This window comes from Pongo abelii, chromosome 16, assembly GCF_028885655.2.
Source record: "Pongo abelii isolate AG06213 chromosome 16, NHGRI_mPonAbe1-v2.0_pri, whole genome shotgun sequence".
Lineage (NCBI taxonomy): Eukaryota > Metazoa > Chordata > Mammalia > Primates > Hominidae > Pongo > Pongo abelii.
Genome location: NC_072001.2, coordinates 24,748,086 through 24,773,967, shown reverse-complemented (window position 1 = coordinate 24,773,967; position 25,882 = coordinate 24,748,086). Strand labels below are relative to the sequence as shown.

At 46.2% G+C, this 25,882-nt stretch overlaps 1 protein-coding gene across 13 annotated transcripts in view; it reads right to left on the bottom strand.

Annotated features, from left to right (window-relative positions):
• Nucleotides 1-25,882, bottom strand: part of HERC2 (HECT and RLD domain containing E3 ubiquitin protein ligase 2) — a 299,653-nt gene that overhangs the window by 253,755 nt on the left and 20,016 nt on the right. For 5 of the 13 annotated variants that reach the window (XM_063716530.1, XM_063716528.1, XM_063716526.1 and 2 more), the window contains 6 exons: nucleotides 18,600-18,702; nucleotides 7,452-7,630; nucleotides 6,560-6,695; nucleotides 2,880-3,001; nucleotides 246-404; nucleotides 46-162 (listed from right to left, as the gene is read on the bottom strand). The gene's annotated coding sequence lies outside the window, so the exon portion shown is untranslated. Of the gene's footprint in view, nucleotides 1-45; nucleotides 163-245; nucleotides 405-2,879; nucleotides 3,002-6,559; nucleotides 6,696-7,451; nucleotides 7,765-18,599; nucleotides 18,884-25,882 lie in introns of those variants that run through there. The other 8 variants (XM_063716527.1, XM_063716523.1, XM_063716533.1 and 5 more) reach the window with 6 other exon arrangements.

Below are 25,882 nucleotides of genomic sequence, written 5' to 3'. Positions count from 1 at the left end.
GTGTGTCCTTGAGGGCCTATCCAGGGTGGTGAGAGCTCTACGTACCATTCTCAGTGACAGCCAGGGTTTGAGCGTCCCCACTCCCACACGCCACATCGGTGACCTTCAGTCTTTATTTAAGCCCAGCTACCAGCATAGGAGTGGCCTCATCTTCACTGGAGCCTTCAAACAGATAGGACAGAGGTTACTAAGTCCTGTAAGAGGCCATCTCCCTGCACGCTCCCACTCATGCAGAGCAGACATACCGTGGCCCAGCCGGCCGCAGTTCCCGTGGCCCCAGGTGTACAGCTCCCCCTCAGCAGTGATGGCCGCGCTGTAAGTGCTCCCGCAAGCGATGTGCACCACGTGCTTCCCGGCCTGCTTTCCAGAGAAGGCGGAGATCACCTTAGGCTCCTCCAGAGACCCTGGGGAGGATGGGAACAAACAGGAATGCCCTTCTTCTTGGTGTTTTTTCTTATTAGCAAAGGAAATTCAATATCCAAATTTAGACCATCACAGCATCAGGCCAGTTTCACCTTCCAGGTACTTTATAAAATAAGGAAGAGAGAATTCCAACACCTAACACCTCCATGACTTTTTGTTCAGTTGGAACCCGATGCCAAGCATGGTATCCAGTAGAAATATAAAAACAGTGTTTGTTAAAGACTCGTATGACAGGCCGGCCACGGTGGCTCCCACCTGTAATCCCAGCACTTTGGGAGGCCAAGGAGGGCAGATCACCTGAGGTCAGGACTTCGAGACCAGCCTGGCTAACATGGTGAAACCCTGTCTCTACTAAAAATAAAAAATTAGCTGGGCATGGTGGTGGGCGCCTGTAATCCCAGCTACTTGGGAGGCTGAGGCAGGAGAATCACTTGAACCCAGGAGGCGGAGGTTGCAGTGAGCTGAGATCGCCCCATTGCACTCCACCTTGGGCAACAAGAACAAAACTCCATCTCAAAAAAAAAAAAGAGACTTGTAAAGTCCATTGCAGCTTTATTCACAATGGCCCAAAACCATGGTCCATCTGCAACAGAAGGAATGAATTACCCATACACACAACAACATGGCGTGTTCTCAAGACATCTGCTAAGTGAAAGACGCCAGAAACAAAACACCATACACTGTATGGCTTTGTTTATATTAAATTATAGAAAAGGCAAAATAATAACAACAGAGAGCAGATCACAGGTTGTCAGGAACTAGAGGTAGGAAGTGGGGATCAAAAGGGTACAAAGACGGCCCTGGAAGCGACGGGAGCACCCCATGTCTTGATGGTGGTGACCCAACTGCGTGCACTTGTCAAAACCCACCCAACTCTACATCTGAAACTCATGCGTCTGGTTGTATGGAAGCCTCATAAAGCTGACCGACATTTGTATGTATTTGTTAAATGAATATGGATGGAATGAACCCAGCACTCTGCAATCTACACTTTACAAATGAAAAGTATGAGGCAGTGGGGATTAGGGTAGAGAAGTCTTACTAGTTGAAGAAATTGCAAAGTTAGCGAAATATCCTATTCTTAGGATCCAGAATATGTTCCTATAACAGATGACATTTTCTTGAGAATCTATAGAAGCCAGGCCTCTCCAAAGACATGGTTTACTCTGCATCCTGCCCAGATTTTACCTCTACTATGAACCTGACTTTCAAATAACTGATTTGTAACTACTTAATTTACTAATATTTACTAACACTTAATGTTAACTTTCACTAAATGCAAGTTACATACATGTGGTGTAAGGTCTAACATTAAGACCCAATATTACATGTTGCCTTGACATCTGGTATAAAGCGGGAGGTTTTAATGGCCTCAGGGCAAGTTTCCCTTCCCCTGATGCCAAACAATTCTCATCACAGTGACCAGGCACAGGTACAGTTCCAGCTTATGCCTGAGGAGTAGGCCCCACTGCCCTGCCAGCCCAAGGAATTCTTAAAGCAATTATTAAAGTCTTTATGCAGGAACCACAGCCACTCTCGTTACCACACAGCCTGCCTCTCGCAGCCCCTGGTTCTCTGTTCTATCCTGAGCGAAAGACTAAGAAACTTCCGTCCATCTCGTCTGCCCAGTGTCAGTACTGTGGGATGGAAATCCCTCCCCCACTGACAAGGTGAAGAGGTGATTAAAACAATACATATAATAATGGAATTTTACCCATTTAATCCTAAGGCCACTGAAAATTATTCCTAACCTTACTATGGCTATCATATGAGATTTTCTCCACATTTACTTTACATAATGCTTCATGATGCTATTTAAAATCTAGTTTCCCCTTTCCCTTTAATCTATGTGTTATGGGAAATTTCAAACACAAAAAGCAGAGAGAAGGCCTTTTCTGACCAGCTGGGTCCATCATGTGCATATGGCTTTCGAGAGTCCCCTTGGCCAGGCACCCCTCTCCTGCCCTCTTCATTCCCAACACAGGAACCTGACACCCTCAGACAGGCCCTCCCCTCCTCCTCCTGCAACCCAAAGCCTGCTCTCCACTCAAAGCCAGGGTACACCTTAAAAAGACTTCTGCAATTAACTCCAGCCCACAGGCATTTTCTCTTCTTTCCACTATTTACTTAGCCTTTTAAATTTAATTCTCAATTACTATTCTATCTTCAAGGTAAACTCTTTAAGTTCCTTAAAAACAATTACTTAGGTTTTTTTGTGGTAGTTTCTCCACAAAAGGCACTCATTTACGGTAGCAAATTGGATTTACAAGCCTTTCTAGAATGAGGCACATCACCAAATAAGGTGATCTGGTTGTTCTGTTTGTTCATGCATGGAACTGTACCAGGGTGTATGTGTGGAGGGCTGGGGGATGACAAGCAGCATACAATTTGCAAGCCTTCAAATTATAAAGCAGCCTTCTGCCACCAAGAAAATAAGTGATCTCATTCTGACTTACAGTTTGAAAATAGGACATCAGAGGGAATGTCCTGAAAGGAATGAGTTGCTTCACTATTCTCAGACCTGGTCCCACTCTGCTCCCTCTCTCTGTAACTGAAGGTCAATCACAGCCGGGAGAGCCTGCAACAGAGATATTTTTTATTCGTAAGAATTAGCCATGAGGCAGGGCCAGTATTAAAGACAGATAAACAGTAAAACTTTCTAAATTTCACTTCAACTAGGTTCCCAAACCACAGATGACAAGCTCCATGTGGTTCACCTGCCCAATTTACTTAGAGGGACTCAGGGGAGTAATCCCAACTGTGACCATTGCTCAACAAACACTGAGCAGCTATTATCTGCCAGGCACTGAAGTTGTAAAGACGATCAAAGGGCCTATCCTCAAGGACTCCACAACTAAGAGAATTAAAAATTCCAAAAATAACCTACTGATATTTTAAACACTTTTAAAGACCCTTATGATTTTCTGCTTACTCTCTTTGTGTGTGGGAGGGGAAGGGTTTTTTTTGTTTTTTTTGTTTTTTTTTTTTTTGAGACAGTGTCTCGCTCTGTTTCCCAGGCTGGAGTGCAGTGACGTGATCATCGCTCACTGCTGTCTCAAATGCCTGGGCTGCAGTGATCTCCAACCTCAGCCACTCAAATCGACAGGACCACAGGCGCATACCACCACACCTAGCTAATTTTTTTGTTCTGCTTGTTCTCTCTAAATTTTAACAAACTCTTTTTTGTTTTTTGAGTCGCAGTCTCGCACTGTCACCCGGGCTGGAGTGCGATGGCACCATCTCAGCTCACTGCAACCTCTGCTTCCCAGGTTCAAGTGATTCTCCTGCCTCAGCCTCCTGCATAGCTGGGATTACAGACGTGTACTGCCATGCCCAGCTAATTTTTTGTATTTTTAGTAGAGACGGGGTTTCACTATGTTGGCCAGGCTGGTCTGGAACTCCTCACTTCATGATCCACCCATCTCGGCCTCCCAAAGTGCTGGGATTACAGGAGTGGCGCCCGGCCAACAAATTCAATTTTCACAATTGATTTTACTAATATTTGTAATGTGAACTTTCATTAAACATAAAGCATGTTAAAAGTGGAAAAAATACATCTCAAATAAAAGAAAATTATGAAATCGTTCCACCTTCTTAAATAATGTGGAAAACACATAACTAAAGAACAGGCAAAAATGGACTAGTATTCTAATAAAGAAAACCTAAACTAGGACCTGCTTTGCAAAATGATTATCAGTAGGCAACAAAATCACCAAAGTTAGCAAACTTTAAAAATCACAGCAACTTGGCCGAGCACGGTGGCTCACACCTGTAACCCCAGCACCTTGGGAGGCCGAGGTGGGAGGATCACCTGAGGTCAGGACTTTGAGAGCAGCCTGGTCAACATGGTGAAACCCCATCTCTACAAAACACACCTGGACAACATGGTGAAACTCCGTCTCTACAAAAACACAAAAATGATTTTTTTGTATTTGCCGTGAGAGCGGGTGCCTGTAATCCCAGCTACTGGTGAGGCTGAGGCAGGAGAATCGCTTGAACCCGGGAGGTTGAGGTTGCAGTGAGCCAAGATTGCACCACTGCACTCCAGCTTGGGCGACAGGGTGACACTCCGTCTCAAAAAAAAAAAAAAAAGAAAAGAAAAAATTGAAAAAATTACACCAACTGAAGTACATAGACACCATTAAACTTTTCACAGCATTTTTGACATTTCATTTTAACAAAGGCTTAGTTAAAAAGACATGTGGTAAGGGCCCACAATGAGGAACCAGGTCCAGAGATGTTAAGTAACTCGTCACACAGCTGAGGTAGCAGAAGCAGAAGCATAATCCAGGCCTCCTCATCTCTGCCAATCTCAGTCTTCTGCTGAAGAATTTAGAATCACTGTCTGTAGCAAGAAGACCAAATTGTGTAACCTAGTAACAAAGACCCTTCGCCATTTGTTCCAAACCTACCTATTATTATTATTATTATTTTTAGACGGAGTCTCCCTCTCTCGCAGGGGCTGGAGTGCAGTGGCCCCATCTCTGCTCACTGCAAGCTCCACCTCCTGGGTTCACGCCATTCTCCTGCCTCAGCCTCCCGAGTAGCTGGGACTACAGGTGCCCACCACCACGCCCGGCCAATTTTTCATATTTTTACTAGAGACGTGGTTTCACCGTGTTAGCCAGGTTGGTCTCCATCTCCTGACCTTGTGATCCACCCGCCTCGGCCTCCCAAAGTACTGGGATTACAGGCGTGAGCCACCGTGCCCGGCCTACATTTTATTTCCCATACCATATTTCACACATCCTGTGTTCTACCCCGGTCAGCACTCTGCTGCTATTCTAACTTGCTCCTACCTTTCCTCCTCCGTATTTGGTTGACACTAACTACCCCTCTTTACGGTTACTTTGGTACTTAACTAGTATTGCCTTCACTGTGGCTCCCAGTGAACATGCAGCTTGCTTATATCATTTACTCAACCAACCAACATTTACTGAGCACGTACAATATTCTAGGAGCAGGGGTACAACAGCCCACATGGGGTTATCTCCTGCTAGAGGTAGGGCGAAATAATAAACGAAATAAAGACATTATTCTGGAAAAGCGGCAAATGTTATGGTAAAAAATAAAACATATGAAGGGCACTGGGGAGTTGAGTTGGGGGATTCTATTTTAATGACCGTAGTTAGGAGGCCTTGCTGAGCAGGTAACAATTGAGCAGAAGCTTCCAAGAGCTTTTTGAAAAGAACAAAGGAGAGAGAAGCAAGTGCAGGGGCTCTGAGGTGTGAGCGGGTGTGCAGTTTCCTCAACAAAGGCCACTGTGGCGGATCTTGAGTGAGGGCGGGTGAGATGCATTCGCGTGAAAAAGCGAGTGTCGGCCGGGCGCGGGGGCTCACGTTTGTAATCCCAGCACTTTGGGAGGTCGAGGCGGGTGGATCATGAGGTCAGGAGTTCGAGACTAGCCTGGCCAACATGGTGAAACCCCGTCTCTACTAAAAATAGAAAAGTTAGCCAGGCGTGGTGGTGGGCGCCTGTAATCCCAGCTACTCGGGAAGCTGAGGCAGGAGAATCACTTGAACCTGGGCGGCGGAGAGTGCAGTGAGCAGAGATCGTGCCACTGCACTCCAGCCTGGGTGACAGAGCAAGCCTCCGTCTCAAAGAAAAAAACATCAACAAAACAAAAACAAACGAAAAACAACTTTAGACCCCTTAGTTTTTTTACGAAATCTTTACTACTTGGTTTCCATTGCTATCTAAGTTAGCTTAGGCCTGGCTCAGTGGCTCACGCCTGTAATCCCCGCACTTTGGAGGCCAAGGTGGTTGGATCGTATGAGTCCAGGATTTGGAGACCAGCAGGTGTAACATGGTGAAACCCCGACTTTAAAAAAAATACAAAAATTAGCCAGGCATGGGGCCGCATGTCTGTGGTCCCAGCTACTGTGGAGGCTGAAGTGGGAGGACAGCTTGAGCCCGGGAGGCAAAAGTTGCAGTGAGCCCAGATCGCACACTGTAGCCTGGGGACAGAGCAAGACCCTGGCTCAGAAAAATTAAATACATAAGTTAGATTTAATTTTTTCCAACCTCTCATTTGGCTAATAATTTTTTAAAGCAGTACTGTACTTACAAATATTACAGAACCTAAATCTCCAACTCTAGGCAATAATATTAGTTATAAGTTACAATTTTAACTTACATGTAAGTTTAATATGGTCTCTCTTACGAAAAAAAGGCTGGGAGAGGTTAGAGATGACTTATTCACTCTCATTTCCTCGTAAATACCACCCTTTATTCTCATTTAAAGTCTGAAACCCTGGCCGAGTAGCTCCAGCCTAGAAAGACGAAAACACAGAAGTAAGCAAAACGATTAAAGTTGCTGAGTACGTTTTAAAATTTGGTTGCTAGCCTTCATACTCATTTTGCCAAGCAATCAACATAAAACCTACTCAATTGAGCGTAACTACTGCTTCGACAGGCAGCTTACTGGAATGGAAACTCTCGACTCTGATATTTCCTCTTACTAAAAAAAAGTACTAACCGGGCATATGGCTATACACAGGATTTCTAGAAACAGAACTTAACATGCAGTCCTGTATTGAACTGACAATCTAGGAAAGAAATTAAGGAGGCACAAACACAAAAGTAAACACACAGTTTTGCGCAATTGTATAGACAGGGAAATAGGATTCCGTGATTTTATAAAAAAAAAAAATTAAAACAGCCAGGCTCAAAACGTCACAGCAGACTTCTAAGGCTTGTTTAACTGTCAGTTATGATCCCCGCAGCAGCTGAAGCCACCTTCTAATACAAAGACAAATGAAACTATTTTAATGAACTTAATGAACATGCGTCCCCGACATGGCCAACGAGCCAGGCTTACTTGTGGGACTGAAGGGCAATCCGATTCACGGTGGGTTTCCACAGTGAGGATTACCAGGAAAAACGCTTCCGACTCAGAACACCTGGAAAGGAAAGCTGCCCGAAGAACCCTTCTCCGACACAAGACGGGCTGGCTCGCCATCAAGTCAGCCCCTTCGCGCTTACCTGAAAGGAAGAAGTGACGACCTCACCCTAACCCGCAGGCCTACCTGCCGCGCGGCTTCCCCTCTGGAGCGCTGCCCGGGGCACCGCAGCTCACACTCCCACACAGGCCGCCCAGTCCTGCGCTGGCACGGCAACCGCCTTCGTCGCCGTCCAGTGGAAGGTGCAGCATTCGGGGCTGAAGCCGTGCGCACCGCCTCCTCCACAGAGAAGCGCCGATAAAAACCTGCCAAGGACAACCTGTGAATCCGCAGTCATCACCAATGCCTGCACCTACGACCTGCGCCGGAAAACATAGGCACGGCTAAATGACGCAAGAGGCCGCGCGCGCACGCTCAGTGCTGCACGACCTACACCCCGCCCCCGGGGCGCTCTCCCGCCGGGTTCCGGTTCCTTCACAGGGTCCCAGTCAGCCGGGCGCGGAGGGGCGGGGCAGGGACGGAGGCGGTGGGGCGGGGCGGGGGCGGAAAAGACGGTGGGGGCCAGGGGCTGGGACGGCGGCGGGGCCGAACGTGGCGCCAGGATCAAGGCTGGACCTGGGGAGGGAGGAAGCTGGAAGTGTAGTAAGCAGGACAGTATTTTGCCAGGTGGTGTTGGCCCATCAGGAGTTCAAAATGAAAGTCTGGCGTGGCGCTTATTTAAAATTAGGGTTCCGACTGGGCACGGTGGCTCACGCCTGTAATCCCAGCACTTTGGGAGGCCGAGGCGGGCGGATCATGAGGTCAGGAGGTAGAGACCAACGTGACCAACATGGGAAAACCCCGTCTCTACTAAAAATACAAAAATTAGCTGGGCGTGTTGCTACGCGCCTGTAATCCCAGCTATTCCAGAGGCTAAGGCAGGGGAATCGCTTGAACCCGGGAGGCGGAGGTTGCAGTGAGCCGCGATCAGCCACTGCACTCCAGCCTGGGCGACAGAGCGAGACTCCGTCTCAAAAATAAATAAATAAAATGAGGGTTCCCAGGGGCAGTCACAGTGTGAAGCTGCATTTAATTGGTGTCCCCGGGCGATGCCATAGGAGAACGGTGCCCTAAAGAGCGCAAGAAGCGGGGAAAGGGTGCGTCCAAACCTGGGGGCGGGATGGGGCGGGCCGAAGTAGCGGTGGTAGTTCCACCGCTGGGCCCTTCCTTACTGACCGGGTCAGGGAATAGATGTGAGGTTGAGGTTTGGTGAAAGCCCGCCTCGAGACACTGAGAGCAGATTGATTGATTTATTGATTGATTTTGAGACGGAGTCTCGCTCTGTCGCCAGAATGGAGTGCAGTGGCACGATCTTGGCTCACTGCAAACTCCGCCTCCCGGGTTCAAGCGATTCTCCTGCCTCAGCCTCCGGAGTAGCTGGGACTATAGGCGCGCGCCGCCACGCCCGGCTTTTTTTTTTTTTTTTTTTGAGACGGAGTCTTGTCATCCAGGCTGGAGAGCAGTGACACGATCTCGGCTCACTGCAACCTCTGCCTCCTGGGTTCAATGAAGCCATTCTCCTGCCTCAGCCTCCCCGTAGCTGGGATTACAGGTGTGCACCACCACGCCCAGCTAATTTTTGTATGTTTAGTGGAGATGGGGTTTCACCATGTTGGCCAGGCTGGTTTCGAACACCTGACCTCGTGATCCGCCCGCCTCAGCCTCCCAAAGTGCTGGGATTACAGGCGTGAGCCACCGCGCGTGGCCAATTTTTGTATTTTTAATAGAGACGGGGTTTCACCATGTTGGCCAGGATGGTCTCGATCTCTTGACCTCGTGATTCACCCGCCTCAGCCTCCCAAAGCGCAGATTTATTTTTCATGAGATATACAGGAAACCAACTGTTAGGCTATCCTGCCTTGGCTCCTCCTGGAAAGGAGAAATTCCTTGGGATCCACCAATGTGGTTTCCGCAGAAGTAGTCAAAGACAGAGCTCATTCATAAGAAGCAAAGAGTAGCCAGCTAGATTGAGACCTCCTAGTAAATCAATGATTCCGTGGTTGCAGGTGTAGAGTCCCTTAGGAATGTTGTTCCAGGTTGTGACTAGACACAGAAACACTATTATATGAAATTTAAATCATGTGGAGTGAGGATATTTGTAAAATGAATTATGCACTTTATTGAAACAAAACACCAAATATCATTTGTCCTTTTCAGGCTCTGATCCTATTGGACTGTTGTGTTCTAGACTGTATACACAGCCTCTGACCACTCTGGTTTTGGTCTAGGTCACTATGCAGCTTCTAATTTTAAACATTTTAATCTGCCGTGAGCTTAGCAATCATCTTAAAACTGGCTCAGAGGGCCTATTACTTGCATCTTAGAACTGGCTCAGAGGATCTATTACTTTCTTTGGTCTCAGCCATGTTTTGGCTAGGTGACACTGTTAGATAAGGAATTCCATTGTATATTGAAAGATGGTTGACAAGTTGGTCTCAGGTGATGTGGTAGATTGATGAAAAATGGCTCTAATTGGCTGGGCGCGTTGGCTTATGCCTGTAACGCCTGTAATCCCAACACTTTCCGAGGCAGAGACGGATGGATCATGAGGTCAGGAGATCAAGACCATCCTGGCTAACACGGTGAAAGCCTGTCTCTATTAAAAATACAAAAAAAATTAGCCGGGTGTGGTGGCGGGTGCCTATAGTCCCAGCTACTGGGGAGGCTGAGGCAGGAGAATGGCGTGAACCAGGGAGCCAGAGCTTGCAGCGAGCCAAGATCATGCCACTGCACTCCAGCCTGGGCAACAGAGCGAGACTCCATCTCAAAAAAAAAAGACAAAAAAAACTTGTAACTGAATATTGCATAGCAACTTTATTTGTAATAGCTAAAACTCTGAAAGCAACCCAAATGTCCATCAACAGGATAAACAAACAGTGGCACATGTATATAATAGAACACTACTCAGCAATAAAAGGGAATGAACTGGTCAAGTGCAATGGTGCATGCCTGCAATCCCAGCACTTTGGGAGACTGAGGCGGGCAGATCACCTGAGGTCAGGAGTTTGAGACCAGCTGGCCAACATGGCGAAACCCCATCTCTACTAAAAATGCAAAAATTAGCCAAGCGTGGTGGCAGGCACTTGTAATTCCAGCTACTTGGGAGGCTGAGGCAGAAGAATTGCTTGAACCCAGGAAGCAGAGGTTGCAGTGAGCTGAGGTCGCACCATTGCACCCCAGCCTGGGCGACAAGAGTGAAACTCCTCAGAAAAAAAACCTCAGAAAAAAAAAAAAAAGCTGGGGGAATGAACTATTGATATATGCCTTAACATAGCTGAGTCTCAAAATAATTATGTAAGTGAAACAAGCAGACCAAAAAAACAGTGTGTACTCAACGATTACATTTATATAAAAGCCTAGGAAATGGAAGCCCATGTATAGTGACAGAAAGCAGATGAATGGGTCCCTAGGAGTAGAGGAGGCAAAGAGGGTGAAGGGATTGCAGTGGGTCAAAAAGAAACTTTGGTGTGATGGGGATGTTCACTGTTTTGTTTATGGCAATGTTTTCATCATAAGACACTTGTCAAAACTTACCAAATCATACATTTTATATATGTGCAGTTTATTATATGTCAATTAAACCCCAGTAAAGCTGTTGAAGTCTTGTCATTGTTACAGAAGCATGGGCCTCTGCAACAATGACAAGACTTCAACAGCTTTAAAACAGTATTTTAAAAAATCATGTATTAGGAAATCAAATAGTTTTCTTATGTATAAATTGTTCCCCAATTACTCTTGTATGTTTTGGTTTTGTTACAACAAAAGCATCAGAACAGCAAAGCAGATGATCATTTTTTCTTTACCTCAACCCCCTATCACTAGTTAAAACTGCCCTTTGTCCTTCCAAAATGAATAGTGGCATTCCCTGCCATTAAAGCATTTCTATTATATGAATACTTTTCAATTAACATTATTTAGTTTATTCAAGGCCATTGATGACCTACAAATGTAGTAGGGCATTTTCCAAAACATTTGTTGGGGGTGAGCAGGGAGAAACTTTCTGAAAAATACAGGAATAACTCAAGGTGAATTGAGGTAGAACAGTAGGATAGTGATTAGAAGCCAGGAGTTGGCTTTTATGAACTGCCTCACTTGGTAAAATGGTAAGTGGATGTGGTAAGCAGAATGCCCAAAGATATCCACGTCCTCACCTTGAAACCTGACTGTGCCACCTTACATGGCAAAAAGGGCTCTGAGGAGGCAACTAAGGATCTTGAGAGAGGGAGCTGACCCTGGATTGTCCATGTGGGCCCAAATCAGTCACGAAGGTCCTTCCAAGAGGGTGACAGGAGTGTCAGAGTCAGAGAGTAAGCTATGATGATGGATGAGTGGCGAGAGAAGTGACATTGCTGGCTTCAAAGATGGAGGAAGGAGCCACGAGGCAAGATACAAAGGCGGCCTCTAGAAACCGAAAGAGCAGGGATGAGACTCTTCCCAGGAGCTTCCAGAGGGACCTAATCCTGTCTGCACCTTGATTTTAGCCAAGTAAAGCCTGTGTGGAACTTCTAACCTCCAGAACTGTAAGACGATATGCATGTGTTGTTTTAAGCTACAAGGTATATAACTTGTGAAGAGCTGTAAGAAAAAACTAACACAGTTAAGTATGCCAAATTAAGGGAAGGAGAAGATGCTGGGATCCCCCAAATGTCTTTGTCAAAAATAAAACAGATTCAGTGTTCAGTGTTACAGATGAGCAACCTGGTCTGACCTTCTCTCCACCCTCTGGTCCATCATGTCAGTGATTTTCACAGACTCATTGTATTTGTTACTTGGTCAGCACCTCTGCTGTCCTGCTCGTCACCACCCAGTTCCATTCCTCTTTCTCATGTCCTTGGCTGGAATGAATCCTGTCCTCTTTGGACTGGTAATAGAGAGGTACCCAGATCTTTTTTTTTTTTTTTTTAAGATGGAGTTATGCTCTTGTTGCCCAGGCTGGAGTGGAACGGCGCGATCTCAGCTCATTGTAACCTCCTGCCTCAGCCTCCCGAGTAGCTGGTATTACAGGTGCCCACCACCATACCTGGCTAATTTCTGTATTTTTAGTAGAGACAAGGTTTCACCATGTTGGCCATGCTGGTCTCAAACTCCTGACCTCAGGCGATCTGCCCACTTCGGCCTCCCAAGGTGCTGGGATTACAAGTGTGAGCCACTATGCCTGGCTCCCACCCAATTCTTAAAAGCCTTCAGTAAATTCTAAACACACAACTTTCCTGAGACTGTCCCCAGGAAGCCTGTCCCAGGGCAGCCATGCGAACCCCTCAATGGCAGCCCTCCTGCGCAGCCTGACTTTGGGCCCATCCTCACCCACCCAGGCACACTCAGCCTCTGCTGCACCTGCTGAGTGATGGCACTGCTATTCTAATGTTGCCATGGGCTTTCCACAAATGTCTTCACATCCTGTGAATGTTTCTCTTCCATAAGCCCTGCTTCAATGGGGCTCTGACACTGAACGTGACCCACCTGCCTCCCTGCCTGCTTCCCACAGCATGTCATCCAAAAGCATGGCAAAGAAGTTTGCAGGCAGCCCCATCCGAGCCTATGCTGTAGAACATGCTCCCTGGACTATGTCATCCAAAAGCATGGCAAAGAAGGCAGGCGGTCCCATCCGAGCCTATGCTGTAGCACGCTCCCTGGACTATGTCATCCAAAAGCATGGCAAAGAAGGCAGGAGGTCCCATCCGAGCCTATGCTGTAGCACGCTCCCTGGACTATGTCATCCAAAAGCATGGCAAAGAAGTTTGCAGGCAGCCCCATCTGAGCCTATGCTGTAGAGCATGCTCCCTGGACTATGTCATCCAAAAGCATGGCAAAGAAGTTTGCAGGCAGCCCCATCCGAGCCTATGCTGTAGAGCATGCTCCCTGGACTATGTCATCCAAAAGCATGGCAAAGAAGTTTGCAGGCAGCCCCATCCGAGCCTATGCTGTAGAGCATGCTCCCTGGACTATGTCATCCAAAAGCATGGCAAAGAAGGCAGGCGGTCCCATCCGAGCCTATGCTGTAGCACGCTCCCTGGACTATGTCATCCAAAAGCATGGCAAAGAAGGCAGGAGGTCCCATCCGAGCCTATGCTGTAGCACGCTCCCTGGACTATGTCATCCAAAAGCATGGCAAAGAAGGCAGGAGGTCCCATCTGAGCCTATGCTGTAGAGGACGCTCCCTGGCCTACTGGGACTTGTACTGTGTGTCTGGCTGATTCTCTGGAAAGTTCCTCTACAACTGAAAGAAGGCCGGGTGAGGTGGCTCACACCTGTAATCCCAGCACTTTGGGAGGTTGAGGCGGGTGGATCAAGACCACCCTGGCCAATATGGTGAAACCCTGCCTCTACTCAAAATACAAAAATTAGCCAGGTGTGGTGGTGGACGCCTGTAATCAAGCTACTGGGGAGGCCGAGGCAGGAGAATCGCTTGAACCCGGGAGGCAGAGATTACAGTGAGCCAAGATGGCACCACTGCACTCCAGCCTGGGCGCCAGAGCAAGACTCTGTCTCAAAAAAAAAAAAAAAAAAGTGAAAGAGGAAGCCATGCCTCAAACCCCCCCAGTAGAAGGACTGTGACCAGAACTTGACTCCCCTGAAGATGAGACTCTCTAGAATCTCAAATCTAGAAATGCTAGCACCTGGCAATTCATTTAAAGTTTCATTGTTTAGCTCCCACTTATAAGTGAGAACATGCGGTTTTTGACTTTCAGACATACAGAGTGGAATAACAGACATTGGAAACTCCAAATGAATAGGAATGAAAGGTAAAGTAGACTTGGAAGAGGGCCAAGCGGGCGACTTGAGAGATCAAGTACCTTCATTAATTTCATACTTCGCCAGTGACCACCCAGTGCCACTGATTCAGGCTAGCTGGGTTAACCTGAAGGGAAGGGTGGGAGGGATGAAATATTATATTCAGGTGATGTTACACTAAAAGCCCAGACTTCACCACTGTGCAATATATCCGTGTAACGCAACTGCATTTGTACCCCTGAATCCATCAAAAAATTTATTTAAAAAAGTTTAAAGCTTAAACTTTCAGTAAGACACAACTTTTTCCAGCATAAGGACTGTCACGCTAGGTCTCCCTTAAAGCAAGAACTTCCCTCTCTGGTGCTTGCATATCTCCCCTCTCCTCCTCATCCTCTATTTCTGTCATTTCGTACTGGTCAATTCTGCTGCTTGCCACAGATGTAGAAAAGGATTTTACGGCGAGTAGATTTTAAAACTGCTGTATTCTCAACACCTACACAATGCGTGGTACATTATAAGAGCTTCATCAAGGCCGGGCGTGGTGGCTCACACCTGTAATCCCAGCACTTTGGGAGGTCAAGGTGGGTGGATTACCTTGGGTTGGAAGTTCGAGACCAGCCTGACCAATATGGAGAAACTCGTCTCTACTAAAAACACAAAATTAGCCAGGCATGGTGGTGCATGCCTGTAATCCCAGCTACTCGGGAGGCTGAGGCAGGCGAATCGCTTGAATCCGGGAGGCAGAGGTTGCAGTGAGCCGAGATCACACCATTGCACTCCAGCCTGGGCAACAAAAGCAAAACTCAGTCTCAAAAAATAATAATTAAAAATAAATAAGTAAATGAAAGCATAGTATATAGGGACAAGAAACAACATCTATCTTTTTTTTTTTTTTTTTTTTTGAGACAGAGTCTTGCTCTGTCACCCAGGCTGGAGTGCAGTGGCACGATCTCTGCTCACTGTAAGCTCTGCCTCCCAGGTTCATGCCATTCTCCTGCTTCAGCCTCCCGCGTAGCTGGGACTACAGGTGCCCGCCAGCACGCCTGGCTAAATTTTTTTTTTTTGTATTTTTAGTAGAGACGGGGTTTCACCGTGTTAGCCAGGATGGTCTCGATCTCCTGACCTCGTGATCCACCTGTCTCAGCCTCCCAAAGTGCTGGGATTACAGGCTTGAGCCACCGCGCCCAGCATTTTTTTTTTTTTTTTAGACGGAGTCTTGCTCTTGTCGCTCAGGCTGGAGTGCAATGGCATGATTTCTGTTCACTGTAACCTCCCTCTCCTGGGTTCAAGCGATTCTCCTGCCTTATCCTCCGGAGTAGCTGAGATTACAGGTGCCTGCCACCATGCCTAGCTAATTTTTGTATTTTTACCATGTTGGCCAGGGTGGTCTCAAACTCCTGACCTCAGGTGACCCACCTGCCTCAGCCTCCCAAAGTGCTGGGATTACAGGCATGAGCCACTGCGCCTGGCCTATCATGTTTTTTTTAAAAGGCTGATCTGTTGTTTATTTTCTTATTCATCAATTCCTTTGAGCCACATGAGCTGGGTTGAAATAACACAGTTTTCCTCAATTTTTTAGAAAACTAAAGCCTGTAATCAGCTTTCCTTCATTTTTCCCTAATGTCTTCCATTTGGTGTTCACGTGTTCTTAGGATTCTCCTGGTTGTGACATGCTTTCAGATTCCATGACCTTCACAGAGGACTGGTCAGGTGTACTGCAAGATGTTCCTCTACTCCGGTTTGTGTGGTGTTTTCCTCATGCTGATGCTAGGGCCGTGGATTGGGGGGTGATGTGCTTTCTCGGGCCATCCTATTAATAAGGTCATGTGCATTGACCATCTCACGCAGTCCTGGGACCTGTCATATGGACAGGTGCTCCCTGAAGTGTGGCTGCGGTGTGTGTGTATGTGTGTGCCTTAGAGACAGACACATCTGCTTCCTTGGGAAATCATACTTGGTTTTATTTAATTCTATTTAATTAAATTGTATGGGAAGACCGCTATGCTTTTACTTCAAAGCTGAATTCCTTAAACTATCCTTGATTTTATATTTTCATTCGAGACTGTTAGGCCCTTTATCTCTTCTCTGAAGCCACACCTGGCTTGCTCAGAGAAAGTTTCACCTGCATTCTGCAATGTAAATTATTACATGAGTTCACTTTCTCTCACAACCCATGACTCGGGGGCCACATCCTTCCCAGACAGCTCTTAATATTCTTCTCCTGAGAATATGGCCAAGAACCACAAGACTTTCTCAGTCCCTCTGGAAGCAATGGAAATGGACTGTTTCACAGCCTGCCACATCCTGCATCGGCAAAACTGTCCCGTCCGGGGCCTCCCAGCACAAACCACACCGGCAAAAAGCTCTGCCTCGCAGAGCACTAAGGAGTGCAGGGCTGCAGTGCATCCACCTGGGAAGTGGCCATGGCCCATCCAGGGCTTGGTTTTGGATCTGCCGTGCGTGTTCGCCATACTGAAGATCACTTGTATTCATTTGGTGCAGGTTTAAGCCGCAGCAGGCTCCGGAAGAGCACCCCAGGAATGCACAACTCTGAGAGGTACTCGGGAGGTTGAGGCAGGAGAATCGCTTGAACCCAGGAGGGGGAGGTTGCAGTGAGCCAAAATGCTCACTGCAATGAACACTTATGTAAATGTATCTGTATGAGTCCCAGATTTAAATTATTTTGAGGACATACCTAGGAGGGGAATTGCTGAGTCATAGTAATTCTATGCTTAAATTTTTTAGGAACCTGCCAAATTTTTCCACAGCAGTGGCGTCATTTTACATTGCCACCAGCAATGTGTTGGCTCCGTGTTTTCCATGTTCTCACCAATACTTGTTATTTTCTAGGTGCCTTTTTTCTTTTCCTTGTTGTTGTTGTGGGTTTTTTTTTTTTGTCATCCTAGTAGGTATGAAGTGGTTGCTTCTTCTTTTTAAATATACTTCTGAAGTCCAGGCTTTTTGAGATGGAATTTTGCTCTTGTTGCCCAGGCTGGGGTGCAATGGCACGATCTCGGCTCACTGCAACCTCTGCCTCCCGGGTTCAAGTGATTCTCCTGCCTCAGCCTTCCGAGTAGCTGGGATTACAGGAATGTACCACCATGCCTGTCTAATTTTGTATTTTTAGTAGAGATGGGGTTTCTCCATGTTGGTCAGGCCGGTCTCGAATTCCCAACATCAGGTGATCCGCCTGCCCTGGCCTCCCACAGTGCTGGGATTACAGGTGTGGGCCACCATTCCTGGCTTCAGCCCATACTTTCTTTTTCTAAAACATTGTAGGTGTTGTCCCATTGTCTTTGGCATTAAATGTTATTCTATTTTAATGTCTGAGGCCACAATCAAGAATAATTAAACACAAATAGGGTATAAATAATGTTAAGGAAGGATTGTTGATTTTGTTGGGTGTGATGGTAAAATTGTGGTTAGGTTAATGTCTTTATTACAGATAACTACTAAAGTATTTATAGCTTAAATGATTATGTTGGGGATTTACACTTTTAAAAATCTCATAAGGAAAAAAGTGAGTGTGTGAGCAAGAGTGGATATAGATTTGCCAACAGATGACACCTGTTACCACCCCAAGGAGGATAGCAAATAGAATAACAGCTGGGTGTGGTTGCTCACACCTATAGTCCCAGCTACTTGGGAGGCTGAGGCAGGAGGATCACTTGAGGCAGGGGAGTGTTTGAGGCTGGGCTGTAGTGTTCTATATTCATGCATATGAATAGTCACTGCACTCCAGCCTGGGCAACATGGTAAGACCTCTTCTCTTCAAAAAAAAAAAAAAAAAAAAAAAAAGGCTAGGCACAGTGGCTCACACCTGTAATCCCAGCACTTTGGGAGGCCGAGGAGGGCGGATCACAAGGTCAGGAGATTGAGACTCTCCTGGCCAACATGGTCAATCCCCGTCTCTACTAAAAATACAAAAATTAGCTGGGCGTGGTGGCACATGCCTGTAATCCCAGCTACTCGGGAGACTGAGGCAGGAGAATTAGCCTGGCATCAGAGTGAGACTCTGTCTAAAAAAAAGGCATAACAATGCCTGCCATTGGCTGGGCACAGTGGCTCATGCCTGTAATCCCAGCACTTTGGGGGGCCCAGGCGGGAGGATCACAAGGTCAGGAGATCGAGACCATCCTGGCTAACACGGTGAAACACTATCTCTACTAAAAATTAAAAAAAAATTAGCTGGGCATGGCATCATGCGCCTCTAGTCCCAGCTACTTGGGAGGCTGAGGCGGGAGAATTGCTTGAACCTGGGAGGCGGAGGTTGCAGTGAGCTGGGATCGAGATCATGCCACTGCACTCCAGCCTGGGCAACAGAGTGAGACTCCACCTAAAACAAAACAAAACAAAGTAAAACAAAACAAAAACAAAACAATGCCTGGCACCAGGAGTACAGGTGTAGCAGTCTCAGAATGTTAACTCACTCCATAGTTTGCAGATGTCATGGTCACCAAGAAAGACCCAACTCATATAGGCGGTGAACAACACTTTACTCACATTGAGAAGAGGCAGGGCAAGATCAGCTTCAATAGTGGGCATCAGTCTCCCAAGGCAACCTTCAGTCTACACGGGGTGGTGTTCGGCTTGCACCTCTCCTGTGCTGTAGACAAAAGATCCTGTGTCCTCCCCACCAGGAAAGATGGAATAGTGAGGTTGGCCAAGTACTACATAAAGCACATGCTTTAGAAGAACAAAGAAGACAATATTGAGTCTGAAACAGAGAAAGATATTACCACACAGGGAAATAAACCCAGTCCAAGTTGCAAGGGCTTTTTTTTTTTTGAGACGGAGTCCCACTCTGTTGCCAGGCTGGAGTGCAGTGGCATGATATTGGCTCACTGCAACCTCTGCCTCCCAGGTTCAAGTGATTCTCCTGCCTCAGCCTCCCACATAGCTGGGACTACAGGTGTGCGCCACCACACCAAGCTAATTTTTGTATTTTGAGTAGAGATGGGGTTTCACCATGTTGGCCAGGATGGTCTCTATTTCTTGACCTTGTGATCCGCCTGCCTTTGCTTCCCAAAGTGCTCGCATTACAGGCTTGAGCCACTGCACCTGGCCACCCAAGGCCTATTCTAATGCTGCCAAACAGGGGTCAAAAGATTGCACACACGTGACTGCCTTTCCTAGCAAGATTAAAAGTTGAAAGATCAGCAGGAAGTTGCTAACTGATTAACGTGGGTAGTGTATATAAAGTTATGTGAATTGCATGCTTTCTCCCTTCTTTATCTGTATGTTTGAGAACATCCGTAATGAAAGTATTTATGGTGGCTGGGTGAGGTGGCTTACGCCTGTAATCCCAGCACTTTGGGAGACCAAGGCAGGCAGATCACTTGCCTACTTTAACTTATATTCCTTTATTCCGGGAGAGAAGTTATTGAGATGTTAACTGATTGTAGGCAAAGGGAAGAAACATGGAAGTCAGGTTTGTTGGTGGAGGAAAAATGGTACTAAAGACTCTGCCCAACAAATATTCAGAATCCAGAAATGTTCGTATTTCTCCGTGGTTCAATTTCTCATGTGTCACTTTCCATTATAAGGATTCTGGGGAGCAAATAAGATACGATTCTTCCAGGTATCAACCCAGAGTCTTTTTCTTTTCTTTTTTTTTTTTTTTTTTTGAGACGGAGTCTTGCTCTGTCGCCCAGGCTGGAGTGCAGTGGCACAATCTTGGCTCACTGCAACCTCTGCCTCCCAGGTTCAAGCAATTCTTCTGGCACAGCCTCCTGAGTAGCTGGGATTACAGGCCCATGCCACCATGGCTGCTAATTTTTGTATTTTTAGTAAAGACAGTGTTTCACCATATTGGTCAGGCTGGTCTTGAACTCCTGACTTCATGATCCACCCTCCTTGGCCTCCCAAAGTGTCATCCCAGGATTACAGGCATGAGTTGCAGCGCCTGGCCAAAATGGTGTTTTTTTTTTTTTTTTTTTTTGAGACAGAGTCTTGCCCTGTCACCCAGGCTGGAGTGCAGTGGCGCGATCTCAGCTCACTGCAAGCTCCACCTCCCGGGTTCATGCCATTCTCCTGCCTCAGCCTCCCATGTAGCTGGGACTACAGGTTCCTGCCACCACGACCAGCTAATTTTTTGTATTTTTAGTAGAGATGGGGTTTCACTGTGTTAGCCAGGATGGTCTCGATCTCCTGACCTCGTGATCCGCCCACCTCAGCCTCCCAAAGTGTCATCCCAGGATTATAGGCGTGAGCCACTGCGCCTGGCCCAAAATGGTGATTTTTATAATTCAATCATTCTGTTTACTAATGGAATCTTTTTTTTTTTTTTTTTTTTCTGGGACAGAGGCTCACTCTATCACCCAGACTGGAGTGCAGAGGCCTAATCTGGGCTCACTGTCACCCCAGCCTCCTGAGTTCAAGCGATTCCTCTGCCTCAGCCCTCTGAGTAGCTGGGATTACAGGAGCGCACCACCATGCCTGGCTCATTTTTGTATTTTTAGTAGAGAGGTCTTTCATCACATTGGCCAGGCTGGTCCCAAACTCCTGACCTCGTGATCTGCCCACTTCAGCCTCTCAAAGAGCTTGGATTATAGGCGTGAGCCACAGTGCCTGGCAGGAATCTGTTAATGTGCATCTTGGCATATACACTGAGACACACACACACACATATATTCCAATATATATCAACGTATGTGATAGCCTCACCTAGGTCAAGATATGGTAAATTTATTTTCTTTCTTTTTTTCACTTTTTTTTTTTTTTTTTTGAGACAGACACTTGCTCTGTCACCCAGGCTGGAGTGCAGTGACGCAATCTCAGCTCACTGCAACCTCCGCCTGCCGAGTTCAAGGAATTTTCATGCCTCAACCTCCTGAGTAGCTGGGATTACAGGCATGTACCAACATGCCTGGCTAATTTTTGTATTTTTGGTTTTGCCGTGTTGTCCAGGCTGGTCTCAAACTCCTAGCCTCAAGTGATCCAGCTGCCTTGGCCTCCCAAAGTGCTGGGATTACAGATGTGAAACACTGCGCTCAGCCTTTCCTTTCTTTTCTCCTTCCTTCCTTACTTCTTGTGACTGGTCTTGCTCAGTCACTGAAGTGATAGGCTGCGGTGCACTGACACAATCATAGCTCACTGCAGCCTCAAACTGTTGAGCTCAAGCAATCCTCCTGCCTCAGCCTCCTGAGTAGCTGAGACTACAGGCGCACACCAGCATGCCATGCTAATTTTTAACTTTTTGTAGAGATGGGATCTCACTATGTTGCCCAGGCTGGTCTCTAACTCCTGGGCTCAAGCGACCCTCTCACCTAGGCCTCCCGAAGTGCTGGGATTACAGGCGTGAGCCATTGCATCCAGCCAAGATACGGCAGATTTCTAGTACCCCAGAGAGCTCCTTCCTGATCTAACTTTCCCACAAAGGAAACTACTCTTCTGACTTCAATCATCGTCAGTTCTGCCTTCCTGCGCTTCATCTAAGTGGGCTGGTACAGTGCACTGTTTCTCATACCTGGCTCCCTCTATTCACCCATGTTGTTGAACGTTCCTACCACTTCATTTTTCTTTTTTGGCTATGTAGTATTCCATGATGTGACTATCACCACTTATTCACTCTCCTGTTGATGGACATTTAGGTTGTTTTCATTTGGGGCTCTTATGAATAAAAATGGCAATGAACATTTTTTTTTTTTTTGAGACGGAGTCTTGCTCTGTCACCCAGGCTGGAGTGCAGTGGCACGATCTCCGCTCACTGCAAGCTCCGCCTCCCAGGTTCACACCATTCTCCTGCCTCAGCCTCCCGAGTAGCTGGGACTACAGGTGCCCGCCACCACGCCCAGCTAATTTCTTTTTGTATTTTTAGTAGAGACGGGGTTTCATCATGTTAGCCAGGATGGTCTTGATCTCCTGAGCTCGTGATCTGCCCGCCTTGGCCTCCCAAAGTGCTGGGATTACAGGCATGAGCCACCGCACCCGGCCAACATGGAGATTCTTTACATTGTTCTACCCTGGTGTATGTCTTAAGATTTTTGTAATAAAAAGTCAAAAACAGGCCAGGAGCAGTGCTCCCAGCACTTGGGAGGCTAAGGCAGTTGGATGACTGGAGGCCAGGAGTTCAAGACTAGCCTGGGGAACATAGCAAGACACCGTCTCTACTAGAAATACAAAACAATTAGCTGGGTGTGGTGGCAGGCGCCTGTAATCCCAACTACTGCGGAGGCTGAGGCATGAGAATCTCTTGCACCTGGGAGACGGAGGTTGCAGTGAGCTGAGATTGCACCACTGTACTCCAGCCCGGACCACAGAAGGAGACTCTTCTCAGAAAAAAAAAAACCACAGACCTCTCTCTGTGAAATGCAGTGCAACATAAGGAAAAGAGCCTAAGCTTGACAGCCAAACAGACCTCAACATGAATCCTCCTGTGGGCAACTGCTGGAAACGGAAGCTCGTTCAAATCACCTGTTTTATCTATAAACACTGAGCACATCCAGCAAATAAATATTTTAAGAAAAATATTTGAATATGTAAACAGGCAAAACACTACCTAATGCTGAATAACTGGTAGCTTTTTTTTTTTTTCTTTTTTTGAGACTCAGTCTCCCTCTGTTGACCAGGATGGAGTGCAGTGGCATGATGTCAGCTCACTGCAACCTCCACCTCCTGGGACCAAGTGATTCTTGTGCCTCAGCCTCCCAAGTACGTGGGATTACAGGTGCCCACCACCACGCCTGGCTAATTTTTGTGTTTTTAGTAGAGATGATGTATCGCCACATTGGCCAGGCTGATCTCAAACTTCTGACCTTAAATAATCCACCCCGCTTAGCCTCCCAAAGTGCTGGGATTACAGGTATGGTAGCTATTATTAAACCTGAGCAATCTAAACAATGATGTGATCACCCTATTGCAGGAAAATAGGGTAAGCCAAGAGCACTAAAAAATGACTCCCATTTCTTACACTGTACCAAAACTGGTAAAATTTCCTACTCTCAAAGATAATAGCTTTCCTAGGAAAAAAGGGAAAAAAATCCATAAATTTAAAAAACCAAAAATAAAAAAATTCCTTCTCTATACCTCACATCATATGCAAAAATTAATACAAAATAGATTGTAGACCTAATAGTGAAATGTAAAACTAAAAAATTCTATGAAGAAAACATAGAACTAAAATTCTTTGTGACACTGGCCAGGTGCGGTGGCTCACACCTGTAATCCCAGCACGTTGAGAGTTTGGGAAGCCAAGGCAGGTGGATCATCTGAGACCAGGAGTTTGAGAACAGCCTGGCCAACATGGTGAAACCCTGTCTCTACTAAAAATGCAAAAGTTAGCTGGGCATAGTGGTGCATGCCTGGTATCTTGGCTACTTGGGAGACTGAGGCACAAGAATCACTTGTACCCGAGAGGTGGAGGTTGCAGTGAGCCAAGATTGCGCCACTGCACTCCAGCCTGGATGACAGTGAGACTCTGTCGCAGATTAAAAGAAAAAAAAAAAACAACTTTGTGACACTGGCTTAAGCAAAACTTCTTAGCTATGACAGCAAATCACAGTCCATAAAAAGAACAAATTGATAAACTGGATTTCATAAAAATTAAGAACTATTAGTCTTACAAACACATCATTAAGAAAAAGAAAAAGTTGGCCAGGCACAGTGGCTCATGCCTGTAATCCCAGCACTTTGGGAGGCTAAGGCAAGTGGACCACCTGAGGTCGGGAGTTCGAGACCAGCCTGACCAACAGGAGAAACCCTGTCTCTCCCAAAAATACAAAAATTAGCCGGGCGTGGTGGCGTATGCCTGTAATCCCAGCTACTTGGGAGGCTGAGGCAGGAGAATCACATGAACCCAGGAGGCGGAGGTTGCAGTGAGCCAAGATTGCGCCATTGCACTCCAGCCCGGGCAACAGTGCGAGACTCCATCTCAAAAAAAAAAAGAAAAAAGGAAAAAGAAAATGTGGCCAGAAGTTGTGTGTTGCACCTATAATCCCAACACTTTCAGGGGCTGAACAAGGAAGACTGCTTCATCCCAGGAGTTCAAAACCAGCCTGGTAATAAAGTAATAAAACCCTGTCTCTACAGAGAAATTTAAAAATTAGCCAGGCATGTGGCAGGCACCTGTAGTCCCAGCTACTAAGGAGGCTGAGCCAGAAGGATCGCTTGAGCCTGTGAGGTTGAGGCAGCAGTGAGTCAGAGTTGTACCACTGTACTCCAGCCTAGGCGACAGAGAGAGACCCTGTCTCAAGGAAAAAAAAGAAAAATGGGAGGGGGAGGGGAGGGGCAGGTAGGGTACAAAGTGTCCAAAAACTTGAATGTTCTTAGCAGCTTTATTTATAATAACCAAAACGGGAAACAACCCAAATGTCTATCAACAGGTGAATGGATCAACAACCAATTAAATCCATACAACAAACTACTACTCAGCGATAAAAAGAAATGAACTATCGATACATACAACAACCTTACTGAATCTCAAAATAATAATGCTGAGTGATGATTTCACAGGTGCATGCATATATACATATCAAAATTTATCAAATCATGCACCTGAAATATGTGCAATTTTTTGCACTTCAATTCTACCTTAATAGAGCTGTTTTACACACTCAAAATGATTTTTCTCTTGACCATGTAATATCCTCCCTTTAGGTACTGTCTTCCTTTCTGTTGAAGTCAAGTTTCTTCAAGAAGTTATGTATACGGCTATTCACTCACCCTTCAATCTAGTGTAATGAGACATCCTCTGGCAAAAATTGAAGCATTTTCTCACTGCCACATACAAAAGCCTCTCTTCACTCTGGAACCTCCTTAGTGTCTTTGCTGCATCTGCCCCTACAGATAACACCTGACTCCTGTGGCTTCAGAGATATTCACTAGCTCCTCCTCTCCTTCCAGTAACTCATTATAAAAGCCTATATGCCCAGGTAGTGTCACTGACCATTATCTTACCCTAATGACACTTTTTCTTTGGGAAGTATGATCCATATGTGCGGCTTCAATGACTTACAGGCATAAGATCCATACCTCAGCCCTGATTTCTTCAGTTTACATGCTGTAATGTCTACATATCATGCTAAAAAAAAAAAGAGAGAGAGAGAGAACACTTTCCAGCCTGGGCAACATAGTAAGACCCCCTTCTCAATAAAAGTAAAAAAATATTACCCAGGCATGGTGGCAAGTGGCTGTAGTCCCAGCTACTTGGGAAGCTGAGTTAGGAGGACTGCTTGAGCCCAGGAGCTCAAGACTACAATGAGCTCTGATCACGCCACTGCACTCCAACCTGGACCACAAGACCTCATCTCTTAAAAAAAAAAAAAAAAAAAAAGAACATTTTACTTAGCACAGCTTTATGAAGGGCTTTACCAGCAGGTCTCAGCTGACTATTCCTATTTTCTAACCCAATCTATTATCTTTTTACTTTTTTGGTACATATTTTTATTGATGTATGATGTACACACCATGAAGCACACACATCCTAAGAGTATAGTTGATGAAGTAAACATGCTCATGTAATCACTATGCAGATTAAGAAATATAAAACATTACCAGTAACCAAGAAGCCCTCTTAGTTACTGCCTATGCCTCTTAACTAAAATATCCTAAACTCTAAACACATTGGCCTGTATTCTATATTCCCCAAATGTTTTACACACTTTCTTTACTGGACCTTCTGCCCTTCCCCTCCCGACACCATTTTCTCTTTCTCTCTTAAAGCTAAACACAGATCTCTTCCTCTATGGCATTAGCTCATCTTTGCTTACATTACACTCTAAATGTATCACCAACACAATGCTTTTTGCACTGTATTATGCCACCCACTTATTATTCACTTGGTAACT